The sequence below is a fragment of the Lissotriton helveticus genome, chromosome 1_1 (genome assembly GCF_964261635.1).
Source record: "Lissotriton helveticus chromosome 1_1, aLisHel1.1, whole genome shotgun sequence".
Taxonomy (NCBI): Eukaryota; Metazoa; Chordata; class Amphibia; order Caudata; family Salamandridae; genus Lissotriton; species Lissotriton helveticus.
Genome location: NC_136057.1, coordinates 984,863,551 through 984,881,027, shown reverse-complemented (window position 1 = coordinate 984,881,027; position 17,477 = coordinate 984,863,551).

The window sequence follows — 17,477 nt, the reverse complement described above, 5'->3', positions numbered from 1 at the left end:
TAATGGCAAATGGCCAGTGGTATATGCGCTCAGTCAAATGGATGAGCAAGCAAAAAATGAGAAAAAGAAGAGACCTGTGGGAAAAATAGAAGGTAAACAAACATCAGCTATGATCATGCTTACTATCCTGTTACGTCGTGATGTGTCTCTGTGCTGTGATATTTCATGCCATTGAGGTTTTGCAGCCCTCCGTGTGATAAAATAACGTGATGATTGGGTGTCCGTGGTTTTTTTTTTGGACACATACAATAGGTGCGTGCATTGTTACATGCATTATTGTTTATCGCACTCGTAAATATTCTTGAGGGCGCATATTGTCGCGCTGAAATCATCTTCGTGTTAGTCTTGTACGTTACTTACGTTACTTAATAACAAGTGCACAATTTGCAGCGCCGATTTTTCGCAATCACCATGCAATGACTGGGTATCACGAAGATAATTTCAGCGCGACAATATGCGCCCTCAAGAATATTTACGAGTGCGATAAACAATAATGCATGTAACAATGCACGCACCTATTGATAAGTGTATGTGTCCCAAAAAAAACCCACGGACACCCAATCATCACGTTATTTTATCACACGGAGGGCTGCAAAACCTCAATGGCATGAAATATCACAGCACAGAGACACATCACGGCGTAACAGGATAGTAAGCATGATCATAGCTGATGTTTGTTTACCTTCTTTTTTTCCCCACAGGTCTCTTCTTTTTCTCATTTTTTGCTTGCTCATCCATTTGACTGAGCGCATATACCACTGGCCATTTGCCATTAGGTACACAGGGGTTCAGGACAGGGTGCGCCTTTTAGGGGGCCCACACCTTCCGTCCCCCTGTTTTTGGTCCTGAGGAATACCGGGCAATCGCCCATTTGGTAGAAACATGTTGACCAACTCACAAAGACACATATAGAGATACTTTGGTCGTAACTCTCCTACCAGTACCTCACCATTATTTTTTAATATTGTTCAGTTGCTCTAAAATAAAAATTATGTTTTGAGTTAAACCAGGACAATTTTAACACTATTTTTTGCACCTACAGTCACAACCCGCTCCACTGTATTACAGGTGTTGAAGCACATCCTGGTGACGCTAGGTCACCAGGGTGGACCCCGATGATGAAGCATGTCACCACTAGGTAGGTGAGTGAGGGGTTTTATATAAAAGGATGAATCTTTTCCTTTTTGCCAGCAAGTTCGCCCTCCAGAGAATTCTTCAAACTCTCCGTTGGGGGTACTCCTCTTTTTGTTTGATTTAGTTCCTTTCAGGGGAATGGGAGTAGTCTCGGTTTCACTCTCAGTGAACAATATCCCTTGCTCTCTCTTTGATTCCCAACAAAAAAACAGTACACATGACATCGTATAATGCCTACTTCACCATACACCAAAATAATTCTGTCCCAGCAAAGAAGGCATATGCAAAAAAGATGAAGGGAAACTTTGCTCTTCTAGAATGTTGGTCAGTATTGTCTTTAGATTACCACAGTTGGCATTGCTGCCCTAAAACCATCCAAAACTAGCTATGGGTGCTACTCCATTAACTCAAGAACAGCATCTTAATCTTTTCCTTCTCCCAAGGCAACAAACAGGGACTGAAAGTCCCGGAGAAGACATTGAGCAGTGTGGCTCACTTAGTTCTCCACTTTGAGAGAAAACATAACAGTATATGTATCCTCTTCAAAATTGCTTCTACCCCCTGTTCAATTGGATTCAAGGCATAGCATCCTCTGAGGCCACATTCATGTGACCTACAAGCTGGGATAAATTGAAGCAATTTTAAAACATCAGTAAATTCTTCTGATAACCCCAACAAAGACTAACATTTCTGCCAAGCTATGGGATTTGCACAATTTGCTGGCTTTGCCCAATTCTTAAATAACAAATCAATAAATCAATCAATCAATCAATCAATCAGGACATTTGTAAAGTGCACTACCTACCCGTGAGGGTCTCAAGGTGCTGGGGGTGGGTGGGGTTGCTGCTACTGATCGAAGAGCCAGGTCTTGAGGAGTCTTCTTAAGGCCAGTAGGTCTCTGGTCTGTCGTAGGTTGGTGGGGAGGGTGTTCCAGGACTTAGCGGCAAGGTGGGAGAAGCATCTGCCGCCGGTGGTCGTTCTTCAGATGCGGGGGACAGTGGCGAGGGCGAGGCCGGCAGAGCGGAGCTTACAGGTGGGGGTGTAGAAGGTGAGTCATCTGTTGAGGTATCCTGGGCCGGCATTGTGGAGGGCTTTGTGTGCGTGGATGAGGAGCTTGAAGGTTATCCTCTTGTTGACGGGGAACCAGTGGAGGTCTCTCAGGTGAAAATGCTAGACAGAGAGGTAGACCAGGAACATAAACAGGTTTACAACAGATAAAGGCATCATCCACAATATGTGCGGGAGCCTACAAAGTAGGAGAATCAAGGACCTCAATAAGGAGCCTAAGATTGCCTTGGATATTGGCCGAAACACCAGACAAAATTTTTCCTTTCCCCAAAAATCTAACTGCCACCACTTCTTCCACTTAATCTGGAAGAGAAAGCTCAGGACCCCATTCAATCAGGGACTGAAGCAGTGAGGCTGTTCAGCAAACCCCGCAGGAGCTGTTAGAAGGGGCTCCAATGCAGGGGTCTCCACAAGCAGCTAAGCAGGAGAACATGCATCAGAGCAGGAAGAGTTATTTTCCCTTTGTCTCCTTTCAGAGCACTGAAGCCATCTTCTTGAACACTCCAAGATTTTCAATGGCTTACATTGACATGGTTCTTGTATTATATCCCTCCATTCTTGAACAGCAGACACCAAGTGAGCACAGCACTACAGACGAAACAGCAGCTCAGCAAATCCAGTATACAAAGCCCTTTGGAAACAAGGCAAAAGTGACTCATCCTTAATTGGCTACCAATTTCAGCCTCCAACTAGCAAGCCCCTCTACAGCCCCGCCAGCAGTAATTGGCCATCTATATTGAACTTTAATGTGATACCTGCTTTGCCGGACCCAGAAGAAGCATTGTAGAGCAGAACAAAACAGCCTGTCAGATCACCAGATAGTGTGCAGGTGGGGCAACCATAGGTGGTAGAGTCCTTTTTTGCACAAGACCCTGTCAGTGTTGGACAGGGAAGCATGTGCAAGGCTAAGAGCCTGTAGCAAAGGACATAGAAATTCCAACCCCTGATTTCTCACAGTGCAATAGCGAAGGATATGGTACTTAAATACAGAATTGTAAACACTGTGTTTACCCCCGGGCGGAGATCTCCTCTCCACCCGCGGAGTGTGCGGAGATTTGCCTTCTCCGCGTTCTGCAGAGAATGCCGAAAAGGTATATCTCCGCACACTCTGCAGCAGATTGGAGTTGCCCAGCTCCACCTTCACCCCCACTATTACAAGGAAGTTAACATTAAGTTAAAATATATTTAATTCCACTTACTTATGTACCATGGCGTCCCCTGGCTTCAAATCTTCATCTTCCTCGCTATATCGGTAATGCTGTTGAAAACTGCGTATGCAAGAAATGTGTGGGTGCGCGCGCATGCACAGTTTTCAACATCATTACCCATATGGCGAGGAAGATGACGACTGCAGTCCGGGGACACCACGGTACGTAGGTACGTGGATTTAAATACATTTTAACTTAATGTTAACTTACTTGTAATAGTGGGGGGTGGAGGCGGGTGGCATAGCCGAGCTCCACAGAGTTCCACAGAGTTTGTTTTCAAATCTGTGGCCTTTCGTGTAGCCCCGCTACACACACTACGCCCAGGGTTAACTGTGTTACAAAAAATATTGTAGTAAAAATATTAACAACCAAAAAATTGCCAAGGTTTTAAATGTAAATAAGTAAGTATAGGTTTACTATACTCAATTTTAAATATATGTACCTTGATGATTTAAGTGTTTTCTAACCTTATCTTGTGCATCAGAATCTGCATGGGAGGGTGAAACCTTATTATTACGAACTATGGTGAAGATTAAAAAAAGAGTGAAGGAGAGCTAATGGTTAATTTACAGTTTGTTCAGGATGTCTCTTGGAAGATTACTTTTTTAATACCTCTACTGTCTGATAGTTTTGTAATCAAGATTGCTTTGGATGCATATATACTTACATTACTGATTTTATTCACTTGCAACAAATCATTTACATAATATGCTAATATGGGTTACGTATGTAAAAAGTATGCTGATATTGTTTTTGAAAGGTAAATATATATATATATATATATATATATATATATATATATATATATATATATATATATATATATATATATATATATATATATATATATATATCATCTAGGAAAGGGTTCTTTAAATGCAGCTCGTGCAGAGCATGCCGATTCTGTGTGAATATGTCACAATATACTACTGCATTCAGTGACAAACCTATAAAGTTAAAGTTTTTTTTTACTTGCACTCATTGCAGTGATTCCTTTAAAGCTCAGAAGCAGTTGAGGATCAATCGGTGTGCTAATAGACAAAAGGTTAGAACCCTCATAGAGTAGGTGCCAACACTTTGGAACTTGACCTACTATATGTGCAGCATATGTTTGAGAAATACAAAGTGATCACTGACTATGTCTTTTAAAAGGGGGAGATGCAACTGGGAAAAGCATGACCATAGAGATGGACAAATGGGGGCTAATGCTTTCCCATGGGAAGTCAGCAAGGGGGACAGTGCAATGAGCCAAACAATCCCGTTGTTGCATCTGCTACAGGACCATCCAAAAAAGGTTTGCTGGTGTGAACAAAGAAGCTTATGAGTTGGTTCAGAACATAATCTTTTGCTTGGCTGTTAATACCGAGTGTATAAGAGTAGACATGTGCGATAATAGCTGATCCATGGTACAAAAACATGGTAGCCACTTTAATTCCTTTTTCAGAAAGTGATATTTCTCAATACAAGACTTGGATTGTTGAACAAGCCAGAGACCTGGAAGAAGAATTGCCGGATGTAAGAGTCCCCAGCAGAGAGGGCAGTGTTGTTGTCTCACAGTCATCATCAGCAACAACAGCAAAAAAAGAATCAGATCCAATTTCTGCAATGCCTTGATTTCAATTGGCAGAGCATAAGTCAAGTCCACAGGCAATGGCAATTGAGGTTGAGCAAGTGGCAGCACCATTGCTGATTCAAAGGATGGCCCAAGACTTCTGGATGATCCCAACGAGGTCTACCTGGATCAAATCCCATTGGTCTATTAGTATGGGATGATGCAACAATGGCCAGAGCTCAGCAGGCTGGCAATAAAGTATCTGGCTAAGTATCTAAGGGAAGAAAAAAAAAAGTATCTGGCTTGTCCGGTAGCCAGTGTGTTTTATGAGCACGTGTTCAGTGCAGCCTGTCCAGTTGTCACAGTCAGAAGGACTAGTCTCTTGCCTCAAAACGTGGAGAGATTGTTCATGATTAAAATTAACAAATACATCATACCACAAGACTACACTGTTCCTGAAACAGCGCAAGAGGAGAAAGAGGGCAATTGATCAGACTCATGTGTGCTAGTTGATGAACTTCTGGGCGAACTGCCTGAGTTTGAGGACAGACTCTACTTCCCAGACTAAGCAAGCTGCAATAGAACTTTCATATATTCATATATTACAATGTAATGGCTTTGCAAAAGATACAAGGGGAATATAGAAGAATATCTATATATTTAGTGTCTGACTTTTGCAGTCCCATTCATTCAAATGTATGGATTGGACCAGTGTACACAAACTAGCCTCCCACATGCACTTAAATGACATGAAGACAATCTCCCTCATCCCTTTCTTTCTTTTCTACATTCCATAGCTGGGATACCTGCCAGTGAAGATCATTAATAATACAAGACTACCATTGTTTGCTGCTTCCATGAGAAAAGAGAAGATACAATAGACAAATGTACACTGCAGCACACTTGGAACGGGTATACACAAATACATGATATATTGAGTGAGTGATGATTCCTGTGGCAGCTGGGAGGTTGTTGTAACTATTTGTAAGCTTTATTTATAATGTTTGGGACCCGATGTATGTTTCTGCCTAAACGATTGCCTTGCTTTCACATCTCACTATAATTATTTAAATAGTCCACTCCAGTCCTTTCTTGTACTTCATTATTCCAGGTTCTTCTTTTGCTATTTTTGAACATCTAAACTACAGGTCTATCTCATTCAGGTCAGGTGGGGACATGGAGTTGGGACGATCATGGACCTACCCAAACAGCCAGATGAAAGAAGTTACACACAATGCCTATGGGAAACAAACAACATGTTTCAGTCCTTAAAGCTGACATTCTGGGCTGGACGTGCAGCGGATGCATGCAGCGGGGCGCAGCTGGCGTGCCAAAGGAATGCCTAAGTCAAACCCATTTGCGCCCATCTGTGCATGGACTGCACCTTGCACCAAGACCCCTGGCCCTAACACCTGGGAAAAAGGTAAATCTCTCACCTATTCTAAAGATCAACTCCTTGACTTACAGGGGCAGGGGAATGCTGACTGTAATTTCCTCTTAAAGTTGAAAACTGATTTGAATGTAGACCTTCTTGCCTGCCCTATTTGTAATTTTCAGTCCCCCCCACAAAACGAGCTGCACGACCGCTCAGGATCCTCACTTCCCACCTCCCAAGTGAAAATACCCTCCCTAATTTCTAATTAACGCTAGATCCCTGATAAAAAAATAAATCAAGTTTTTGTTAATTTGTCTCTTATCAACACCCTGACTGGGTGTTCATCAAAGAAACATGGGCCATGGACTCATCTGGAACTGACCTGGTGGACACCATCCCTTTGGATACACACTGGCATGATTTGATAGATTAGGTAAAAATGGATGGGGGGTTAGGCATTATCTTAAAGGATTCCTACTCCTGCTATACTGAGCCACTAACAACTCCTACAGATTACTATTAAGCATTATCTTTTGCACTAAAAGTACTCCCCACAGAAACATATTGGCCTACTGGGGCAAGATGATCTTTTATTCTGGATTTTACCAGAGTATAGAGCTCTATCTGGGAAAACAAAATTTAACAGCATTGGGAGATTTTTACTTTCATTTAGAGAACACTCCATTTAAGGTATCTCAGACCTTCACAGAAACATTGGCCTGTTGTGGCCTTCGGCAAATAGTAAGAACACCTACCCATGAAGCAGGACATACACTGGATGGGAACTTCTCTAATGATCCTCGTCTTACAGTAACTGAACCGCTTCCCCTTTCCTGGCCCGACCATTTTACCGTCCCTTTTTCTCTCACATCCTTAGCATCACAAAATGAAATTACTAAGGGAAAAAACACATTAGTAAAGAATCTCTCTCTTGTGCCCTTAGCAACCCAAATTGAACAGAGCATAATGAGCAGAACTTGGCAGCAACTGAGTACTCAAACTGGCTTACGGCAGCGATTGACTCTCTTGCCCCAAACAAAGACATCTATATAGTCAGAAAAAAAGCCTACAGCTCCCTGGTTCTCGGATAAACTTAGAAAGCTCAGACAGGCCTATTGTCACCAAGAGAGTATCTGGCGGAGAGATCTGGATCCTATTGAAAGAACAAATCACAAGAGGAAGTTATCAGAATGTAAAGAGGCTATTAAATTATAAAATCTGTATTTTATATTCAGAAGACTGAATCGCATAAATCTCCGACTGAATTATTGAAGGTGATGAATCTGCTATCCTCTCCGCCTGTTCCATTATATAATTACTGTTCACAGGATTTCTGCGATAAAATGGCCAAATGCTTCCACTCAAAACATTTTGAGGTTCACTCCTTTCTTGAAAAACTTAACTCTGAACTCTCTATTACCACTAAGCAGAATAATTCCCCATCTTATAGCTCCCTCAATATTAAAAATAGAGATATAGGTTTGACCACTTTTCTTCCTCTATCTCACAAATGGACTCACCAACTCTTAGGGGGAATTACTTCTGGCTCTCCTTTGGAGCCCAGTTCCCTGGAGCGTATGAAGCTTGGAAGGGAATTTATTGTTCCCCGCTTAACATCTATTCTCAATATGGTCATCTCCTCTGGATATTATCCTACTAGCTGGAAAACAGCGTTTGTTAAGCCGTTACTTAAGAAACCCAACCTGGACCCATCAGAGCCCAAAAACTATTGACCCATTTTCTTGCTACCCGTTCCCACTAAGATTCTGGAAAAACACCTAAATATTCAGCTAAGCACCTATCTTGAGCAACAGCTTCTGCTCGACCCGTCCCAGTACGGATTCAGGAGAGGCCGCGGATATGAGACTGCATTAACAGCTGCAGTAAACAACATTCGTACACAAGTAGATGCTGCCTACACTTCATTGCTGATACTGTTAGACTTATCTGCGGCCTTCAACACCATCTCCTCGGCAAGGCTGACTGATCGTCTTCAGGAAATCGGGTGTTAGACTCCACTTTGGAGCTTTTGGTCTCATTCCTTACAGATAGGTCACAGAAAGTAAAGATGCTTCAATTCTATTCTGATACTATATCTACATTTTGTGGAGTCCCGCAAGGCTTCTCTTTAAGTCCTACCCTGTTCAAAATGGTGAACAGTCTAAATATCGAATTTTAAATATCGAGTTGCCAAAATACCGAATTTTAAATATAGAATTGCCAAAATACTGACTTATAAAAATATAGTGGTGCAGAATATCGAAATGCAGGTAAGAAATATTATTTTTATTAATATCGAAGTTTGTAATATCAAAATTCATAATATAATTGTTAAAGATATAAATTTTCTTTTAGTGTTTTAAGTGTTAGTATATGTGTTAAAAGCATACAGTATGTTTGTAATGTATGTTGGAATTTTTTTAAAGTAATGAATTTTATGTAAAATTATTTTTGCATATTTTAGTTCCGTGGTGGGTTGTGGGTTTATAGGGGAATAGGGTGGGAAGTCATGTAATTTTAATATATTAATTAAGATTTTATTTAAATGAATTAATTATATTTTAATTCATTTTTGTGTAATTGTATTCCATAGTTGGTTGTGGGTTTATAGGGGAATAGGGTGGGAAGTAATTTAATTTAAATTATTTAATTCATACATTATTTAATTAATAATTTTGTATTTAATAATTTATATTGTTAATTGTGTTAATTAATAAATTAATAAATACTTAACATTTGATTAAGAATAAATAATAATGTATTGGTAATTATGTTTATTGTGCAAAGAAATTAAATAGTTATTAATTTGATATTAAATATTAATATTTAATTCATTAATATGTTAAAAGTGTACTTTTTTAGGAGAAGGTTGTGGCTTTATAGGGGAATAGAGTGGGCAGTAATTTAATTGTAATTAAGTAATTATTACATTTCATTTATTGGCATTGATACATAATGTATTGTTAATTATTAATTGGTAATTACTTTTTATTAATTAATAATTACCTTAATTGTATTAATTATTAATTGGTAATTGGTTTTTAATATTTATTACTAATTGACATTGATAATTAATGTATTGTTAATTCATTATTATTGGTAATTAATTTATATTCATTGATTAATTGATAATTATATTAATTATGGGAAAGTTTATGTGGAGTGGGTTGTGGGTTTATTGGGGAATAGGGTGGGAAGTAATTTAATGTTATTAAAGTTATTAATAATTTTTATTTATTGTTTTTTTTAATTAATTGATTGTTCATTTATGATAATTTATTATTTAATTACAAAAATGTTTTAGTTTATAAGTATGTTATTGTTAACCCCTACGCTATCCAACGCTTTCCCTCCTGTTGCTTTCTTTGGGTTGGGAGTAGTAATTTTAACCCCTACGTTATCCAAGACTTTCCCTACTGTTGCACTCTCTGTAGTGGTAATAGTAATTTTTACCTCTACGCTATCCAAGACTGTCCCTACTGTTGCACTCTCTGTAGGTGTAATAGTAATTTTTACCCCTACGCAATCCAACACTTTCCCTACTGTTGCACTCGTTGGAGTGGGAATAGTAATTTGTACCCACCCGCTATCCAACACTTTCCCTAGTGTTGCACTCACTGGAGTGAGAATAGTAATTTTTACCCACCCCCTATCCAACACTTTCCCTACTGTTGCAGTGTTTGGAGTGGGAATAGTAATTTTTACCCACCCGCTATCCAACTCTTTCCCTACTGTTGCACTCACTGGTGTGGGAATAGCACTTTTTACCCACCCGCTATTCAACACTTTCCCTACTGTTGCACTGTTTGGAGTGGGAATAGTAATTTTTACCTAACTGCTATCGAACACTTTCCCTACTGTTGCGCTCACTGGAGTGGGAATAGTAATTTTTACCCACCCGCTATCCAACACTATCCAACACTTTCCCTACTGTTGCAGTTTGGAGTGGGAATAGTAATTTGTACCCACCAGCTATCCAACACTTTCCTTACTGTTGCACTCGGTGGAGTGAGAATAGTCATTTTTACTTTCCCGCCATCCAACACTTTTCCTACTGTACCACTCACTGGAATGGGAATAGTAATTTTATCCCCTACGTTATGCTATGTTTTCACTATTGTTATATTTAATGTACTGTAAAATATTAATTTAAATATATATATTTTTAATGTTTTAACTTATATATAATTTATATATATCTTTAATTTATTTGTTTTTATATGTATATGTGTGTATATATATATATATATATATATATATATATATATATATATATATATATATATATATATCCAAAATGCAAGTTGCTCAAGAAGGGTTTGCTGGTGGCCCCGTGGGAGGTGGCGTGGACGCCGGCAGAGCACGCCGGAAATTCAATCCAAGTAACACAAAAACATAGTAAATCACGCTCTCAGGTTCCCAGAAATAACACACAAAGCAGCAGGTCCAAGGGTGTTTATTAACACCTACAACATGTTTCGGCTTCCATGAAGCCTTGATCACGTAAGTGTAGTGCATACATGGTGAAAGTTAAATACATTTCGTGCAATTAAACAAGATAAACGTAGGACTCAGGTCTCGGTTTGACAAAATAATGTCAGCCATCTTGGAACAGTCAAACCACATCGTAAATCATGAAAATTCATGGAAACTGATCGTACGTACTGATGGGACGTAAATGATGCAAAGTAAAACAATCACATGTAGGTACATATGAGCTGGTACTGTACTAATATGAAAACATAATATAATCATAAGAAAATGTATACACTCATTCTGGTGTACATGGGAGCACACGCAACACATGTCTAGTGTCAATTGCTAATACCGCAAATCAGCGCGGTAGTCCAAATAAATTAATGCAGTGAAAATCAGGGACTAACGGAGGAAACACATAATGAACGGCCAATGCAAGAAAATATCTAAATGGTGGCCTGCAAGAGAGCTCCCCGTGTCCCAAGGAACCGCTGTATTTACAGCGCACATAATCACAAGTACCAGCCCAAAGGCTAACCCAGTTACCAGGTAAAATACCCATGCACGTGGAACCCACCAGGGGCCATGAACTACTTCAAAAGCAATAAAGCAAAGTCCCAAAAGTAAAAGAAATACCGACTTGCTTGAGACCTGGTTCCACAAGTGTCAAAAGCTTAAAGGTGATGCCTATGATAGGCGTGCTCTTAGTGTTAACAGGAACGTGTGGGAGATGAAGGGCCTGGCGCAGTGCAATGGGGGGCCACAATCCCTAAGGTGTTCCTGTGAAATAAAACAAAATTTTAAAATTCAAACATGACAAACATCGTATGCATGTTGATAATAAACATTACATTCATGGAAGAGAAGATGGGCAGAATAGTTTAAAACATATTGACAGGGGTCTAGGTACATAGTGAAAAACAGTAGAAATCCAACTACAGATAATCCTCTTTCAAGTGAACTGCCAGTTCCTCATCTTGGTTCAAACCCCCAGGGGCCTTGGTTTGGAAATTAAGGATGTGTCTGGACTCTGTTTGTCTTAACCTCAGTACTCTATTGCCACCCCGGGGACTCTTATTCACCTGCTCTAGGATAAAGAATCTCATGAGTGCCGGATCTGAGAAGTGATGTTCACTAAAGTGTCTGGCCACAGGATATTTCACATCCTTGTGGATGATGGCACGATAGTGTTCAAGTAGTTGGATTTCTACTGTTTTTCACTATGTACCTAGACCCCTGTCAATATGTTTTAAACTATTCTGCCCATCTTCTCTTCCATGAATGTAATGTTTATTATCAACATGCATACGATGTTTGTCATGTTTGAATTTTAAAATTTTGTTTTATTTCACAGGAACACCTTAGGGATTGTGGCCCCCATTGCACTGCGCCAGGCCCTTCATCTCCCACACGTTCCTGTTAACACTAAGAGCACGCCTATCATAGGCATCACCTTCAAGCTTTTGACACTTGTGGAACCAGGTCTCAAGCAAGTCGGTATTTCTTTTACTTTTGGGACTTTGCTTTATTGCTTTTGAAGTAGTTCGTGGCCCCTGGTGGGTTCCACGTGCATGGGTATTTTACCTGGTAACTGGTTTAGCCTTTGGGCTGGTACTTGTGATTATGTGCGCTGTAAATACAGCAGTTCCTTGGGACACGGGGAGCTCTCTTGCAGGCCACCATTTAGATATTTTCTTGCATTGGCCGTTCATTATGTGTTTCCTCCGTTAGTCCCTGATTTTCACTGCATTAATATATTTGGACTACCGCGCTGATTTGCGGTATTAGCAATTGACACTAGACATGTGTTGCGTGTGCTCCCATGTACACCAGAATGAGTGTATACATTTTCTTATGATTATATTATGTTTTCATATTAGTACAGTACCAGCTCATATGTACCTACATGTGATTGTTTTACTTTGCATCATTTACGTCCCATCAGTACTTACGATCAGTTTCCATGAATTTTCATGATTTACGATGTGGTTTGACTGTTCCAAGATGGCTGACATTATTTTGTCAAACCGAGACCTGAGTCCTACGTTTATCTTGTTTAATTGCACGAAATGTATTTAACTTTCACCATGTATGCACTACACTTACGTGATCAAGGCTTCATGGAAGCCGAAACATGTTGTAGGTGTTAATAAACACCCTTGGACCTGCTGCTTTGTGTGTTATTTCTGGGAACCTGAGAGCGTGATTTACTACGTTTTTGTGTTACTTGGATATATATATATATATGTAATTATATTTTAAAATATGTTTTCCACATTTTAAAATTATGAATCAGAATTCCTTTTTAATATTATTAAATTAACATATATATAAAAAATAAACATGTATTTTTATTTTTTGAGATTACATTATTTATTAATTTTGATCTTTTTAATTCATTTTGAGTATGTTTTACTTAATTATATTTATTATTTAATTAATGTAATATTACTTTTAAGATATTAAAAAAATGTTATATTTTAGCATTCTATATTTTTAACATCCATTTTTTTTTTTATATATCTTTGCACTTACCTGTTTGTAGATAGGGAGTCGATATTCTGTCATTCTATATTTTTACCTCGATTTTCTGGTAAATTGATATTCTTGTATTCTATATTCTGTCAGTGATCCGTTCAAAATATGTGTCTCCCCCTGGCCAAGGTGAACCGATCCTTCGGGTTGGAGGCCCTATCTTATGCTGACACCACACAAATAGTTGTGTCAATTACAAAAAATATAGAGGCCTCAGCAGCTAATTTTAACAGCTGCATTCAGGCTGTTGCCTCCTGGATGGCAAAAAACTTTCTCCAAGTTAATGGGGACAAAATCGAGGTTCTGGTCTTCCGCCACCAACATAATATATAGACACACTCCATGGGGCAAGAAATGCTTGGATCATGCCCTCGCCCCATTGCTTCGGCAAATAATCTTGGGGTCATAGTTGACAACAAGCTCTCTTTTGACCCTCAGGTGAACAGAACTGTTTCATACTGGGTATGGGAGATTAGGACCCTGAGGAAGATCTTTCCTTCTCTAACTCTTCCATCACAAAAACACACGGGGGTTGCCCTTATTCTGTCCAGATTGGATCATTGCAATGCCCTCTATCTGGACATCAACAAGGGATCCATTCATTAGTATCAGCTTGTCCAGAATGCTGCAGCGAGACTGATTTTAGACGTTCTGAAATTTCATTTGATCTCCGCTGCCCTTCGAAAACTGCATTGGCTTTCTGACAAAAAGCGAATTCTGTTCAAGGTCCTATGTATTGTTCATAGGGCACTTTTTAAATCAGGCCCAGAATGCTTAAAACACCTGTACCAATGCTATGTCTCTGCCAGACAGCTACGTTCTGCCAACAAAAACTGGCTGATAGTACCCAGGTTTAGAAAGGCGAAGTGGAGAGGATGGGCCTTCGCTGTGGCCGCTTCCAAGCTCTGGAACACCCTACCTACAGCAATTTCTTGTCTTGAGTCACATACTCTCTTTTGCAAATCATTAAAGATCTGACCTGGCTTTTTGCCCTTTATTCTTTCATATTAATATCTACCAATCCATTGTCCATGGATGAGACACTCAAATACTTATGGTTCATTATCACAGTCACAGGTCTACAACGTAGCCTAACACTGCACCGACCCCTTCAATAAATCCCCACTAACAGATACACGTAAAGCTCTATATCAAACACATCAGTTCTGCACTTCAAGAAGTGAACTCTCAGGGGGAGGGGGAAGGGAGGGAGGGTGGCACACTGACATTGTGCCCTGTTATTTTTGTTTTTAAGGGGTTTTATAGAAAAGAATGGGAATGTCAGTAGTAGCTACACATGTAGAACTTGTGTTAAGAATGTATACCCATCGATAAACTGCTGTGATGATAACATAAATGACTAATAAAAATCTGTTTAAAAAATAAGAAAGTATTGATATCTACCTTCCCCTGACTGGGATTTCGTTATCAGCTCCTTGATGCCTTTGGGCATTGTTCGTGCTCTTCAAGTCGATCATTCATTCTCAAAGAGGCCTGCTCCTGTGGACTGGAGGGAGGTGCATTGATTTAGAAAAAGCTGATTAGTGTGCCGGCCCAAATGTCAATCAAACACTAAGGGGCACATTAGGATGGCGGGCGGACTTTGTCCGCCCGCCATCCCGTCGTAAAAAGGGACCGCCCGTCTTAAGGACGGGGGTCCCGTGGTTGCCATTAGGATGAGCCCGCCACAGTGGCGGGCGCATCCTGCATTCCTAACATTGTGGCAGGAAGAGCACTCAGCACCGCCTGCCACAATGCCAGGAAGGCATGTCGTGCACTTCCATGCACAACATGGCAGGCACTGCACGGTGCCTGCCATGTTGTGCATGGAACTGCAGGGGTTACCATAGGTACCCCCCATGTGCACCCCCCAGAGTCCCTGGGGGTCCGCAACGTGCTCCCACAGTTAATTCCTGCATGCCTTTCCTTGGCGGCAATGCCGCCACAGAAAGGCATGCTTCCACCCTCATAGTAATATGGCTGGCAGAGTCTAACAAACCCCGCCAGCATATGAACTGCTTTTTTGCCCGGTAGGCAATCGGGCGGATTGCCTATCGGTGAAAAACCGTCAGACAGTCTTCCAGTCCGCCGGGGTCCCCCCCGCCATGGTAATGTGGTGGGGGGAAATTGGTAACAGGCGGAGGTTTTTGGCGGGCGGATCGCCACCGCCATGCGGGCGGTGGTGATCCATCCGTTCTCCTAATGTGCCACTAATTGTGGTAGTGATCTAGGGGACCGTCACTGGACACATTTCAAATGATAGACGCACATAATTGACATTTGTGCAATTGATCAGTAAGGTACATGCAGGTACATTAGTCAGGTACATGCAGCTACTTATTTGGGATTGGTGGTAAAAGATTGTATTCATTTCTGTGTTAATCACACATATGCCTGCACCAGCATATACTCTGCATATACTCTGCACTCTTGATTCTCATCCACCATGAAGCTTACCTTCTCCTTGATACAACAATAATGACATGTACTTTTTTGCATTCCACAGTCCTTCTCTTCTTCTGCACGCAAGGTGCATAACACTCCTGCTTACCAGACTGGGTCACTTCTACGCTGTTATTATACGTCCATTTTGATATTTATATGTATATAATATAATTTTTCTTTTCCTAACAATATCATTTCGTAGAATTGTGTAGGTCCCCTCTATTTTACTTTTTTTTCAACTCTAGGTAACATAGGATAACATGGGACTCTGGGGCTGAATGACTGTTTACAATGAATTTGGTAACTGAACTGTGTCATTCCTTCCACAACAAATGTGATATTGTGCTGCTCATCGACTTGCTGAATGTTGTGTTTGTCTTTGTCTACCTTTTCCCCAAATTCCCTACCCCATCCATTCCACAAACTCATAACCCTTTTCCCCAACTTGTGTGAACTATTGAGGAGTGACTTAATAAATGACACCACAGATAGATCACATACTTGGTGTGGCGTAGGTGGTGAATGCAACACCAACTCACTGTGACAGGATCTTATGAACAATAGCTTACTCCAGCCCTACTACCCCCACCCAGGCACAAAAGGGACATCATCTTAATGCAGAATCTTACTTAGAACAGTATCTGTCCCAGGTAGTACTAGTGTACAATATGGCCTGATTCCCAAAGGTAAAGTAAAGTTACACTTTGTGGTGTAAGTTTACTCTTGAAGTGTAACTGTTCTACCAGACAGTAACTTTATGAGTAGTAACTAATTAGTAGTGATGGTAACTCCTTTTAAAATGATAGACGTTACATACTTCTCAAAGTGTTACTGATGTGATCAGGTAATGAAGGAGAAGGAGATGCGTAGTTGTATGGAAATATCAGATTTATTTCATAAGGCAAGATAGAGATTACAGGAGCCCACGCCAACCGCTGCACAGACATTCATGGAATGCTCGCACAATGTATTCCAAGTTCCAGTGCATGCGGCGAGCGCGAGGAGGTATCACGAGGATACAACACATCCTCCTTTCTTGAAAAGAAAAATTTATATAATAATATGAAATTTGCAAATAAAATTATACAATGAATAAAAGTAACTTAACTGTCTGATATGATGAACTCAATTTCCAATATTGTAGTCTTTGTGCCAAGTAGGGGGTTTTCTTAACCGGGGACTACACTCATTGCGAGAAGGAATGGGAACAGGCAGGTGTGAATGAGAGGTTGTGGGAAAGTGACAGGAATTGGGGTAAAGGGGGGTTCTTGATAGGTTAGAAGAGGTAGGATTACTTGAAGGTGTCATATTCTTACATATAGAAGGAACCTTAACAACTTTGGAGAGACTCCAAACATTTCCGTCTGACAAATGCACAACTTGTCTACCTACTCTAATAACAAGCAAGGGGTCGGAGAAATGTGACATACCAGATTTAATAAAGCCAGACTTTTTCACACGTACCCAATCTCCAATCTTGTACGGACTGTTGGTAGTAGCACAAACCACAGGAGAACTATGTTTCCTGAATTTACCAACAAGCAGATCCCTCATCCAGGGCTGGCTCATGTTACACACACCCTTTCTCCCCCTCATTTTTTCAAAAGGAGATAAATCTCCATTAGACTTTGGGGTGTTCCTATAACTCCACAAGAGTTTTCCAACAGCATCGTAGCAATTCTCC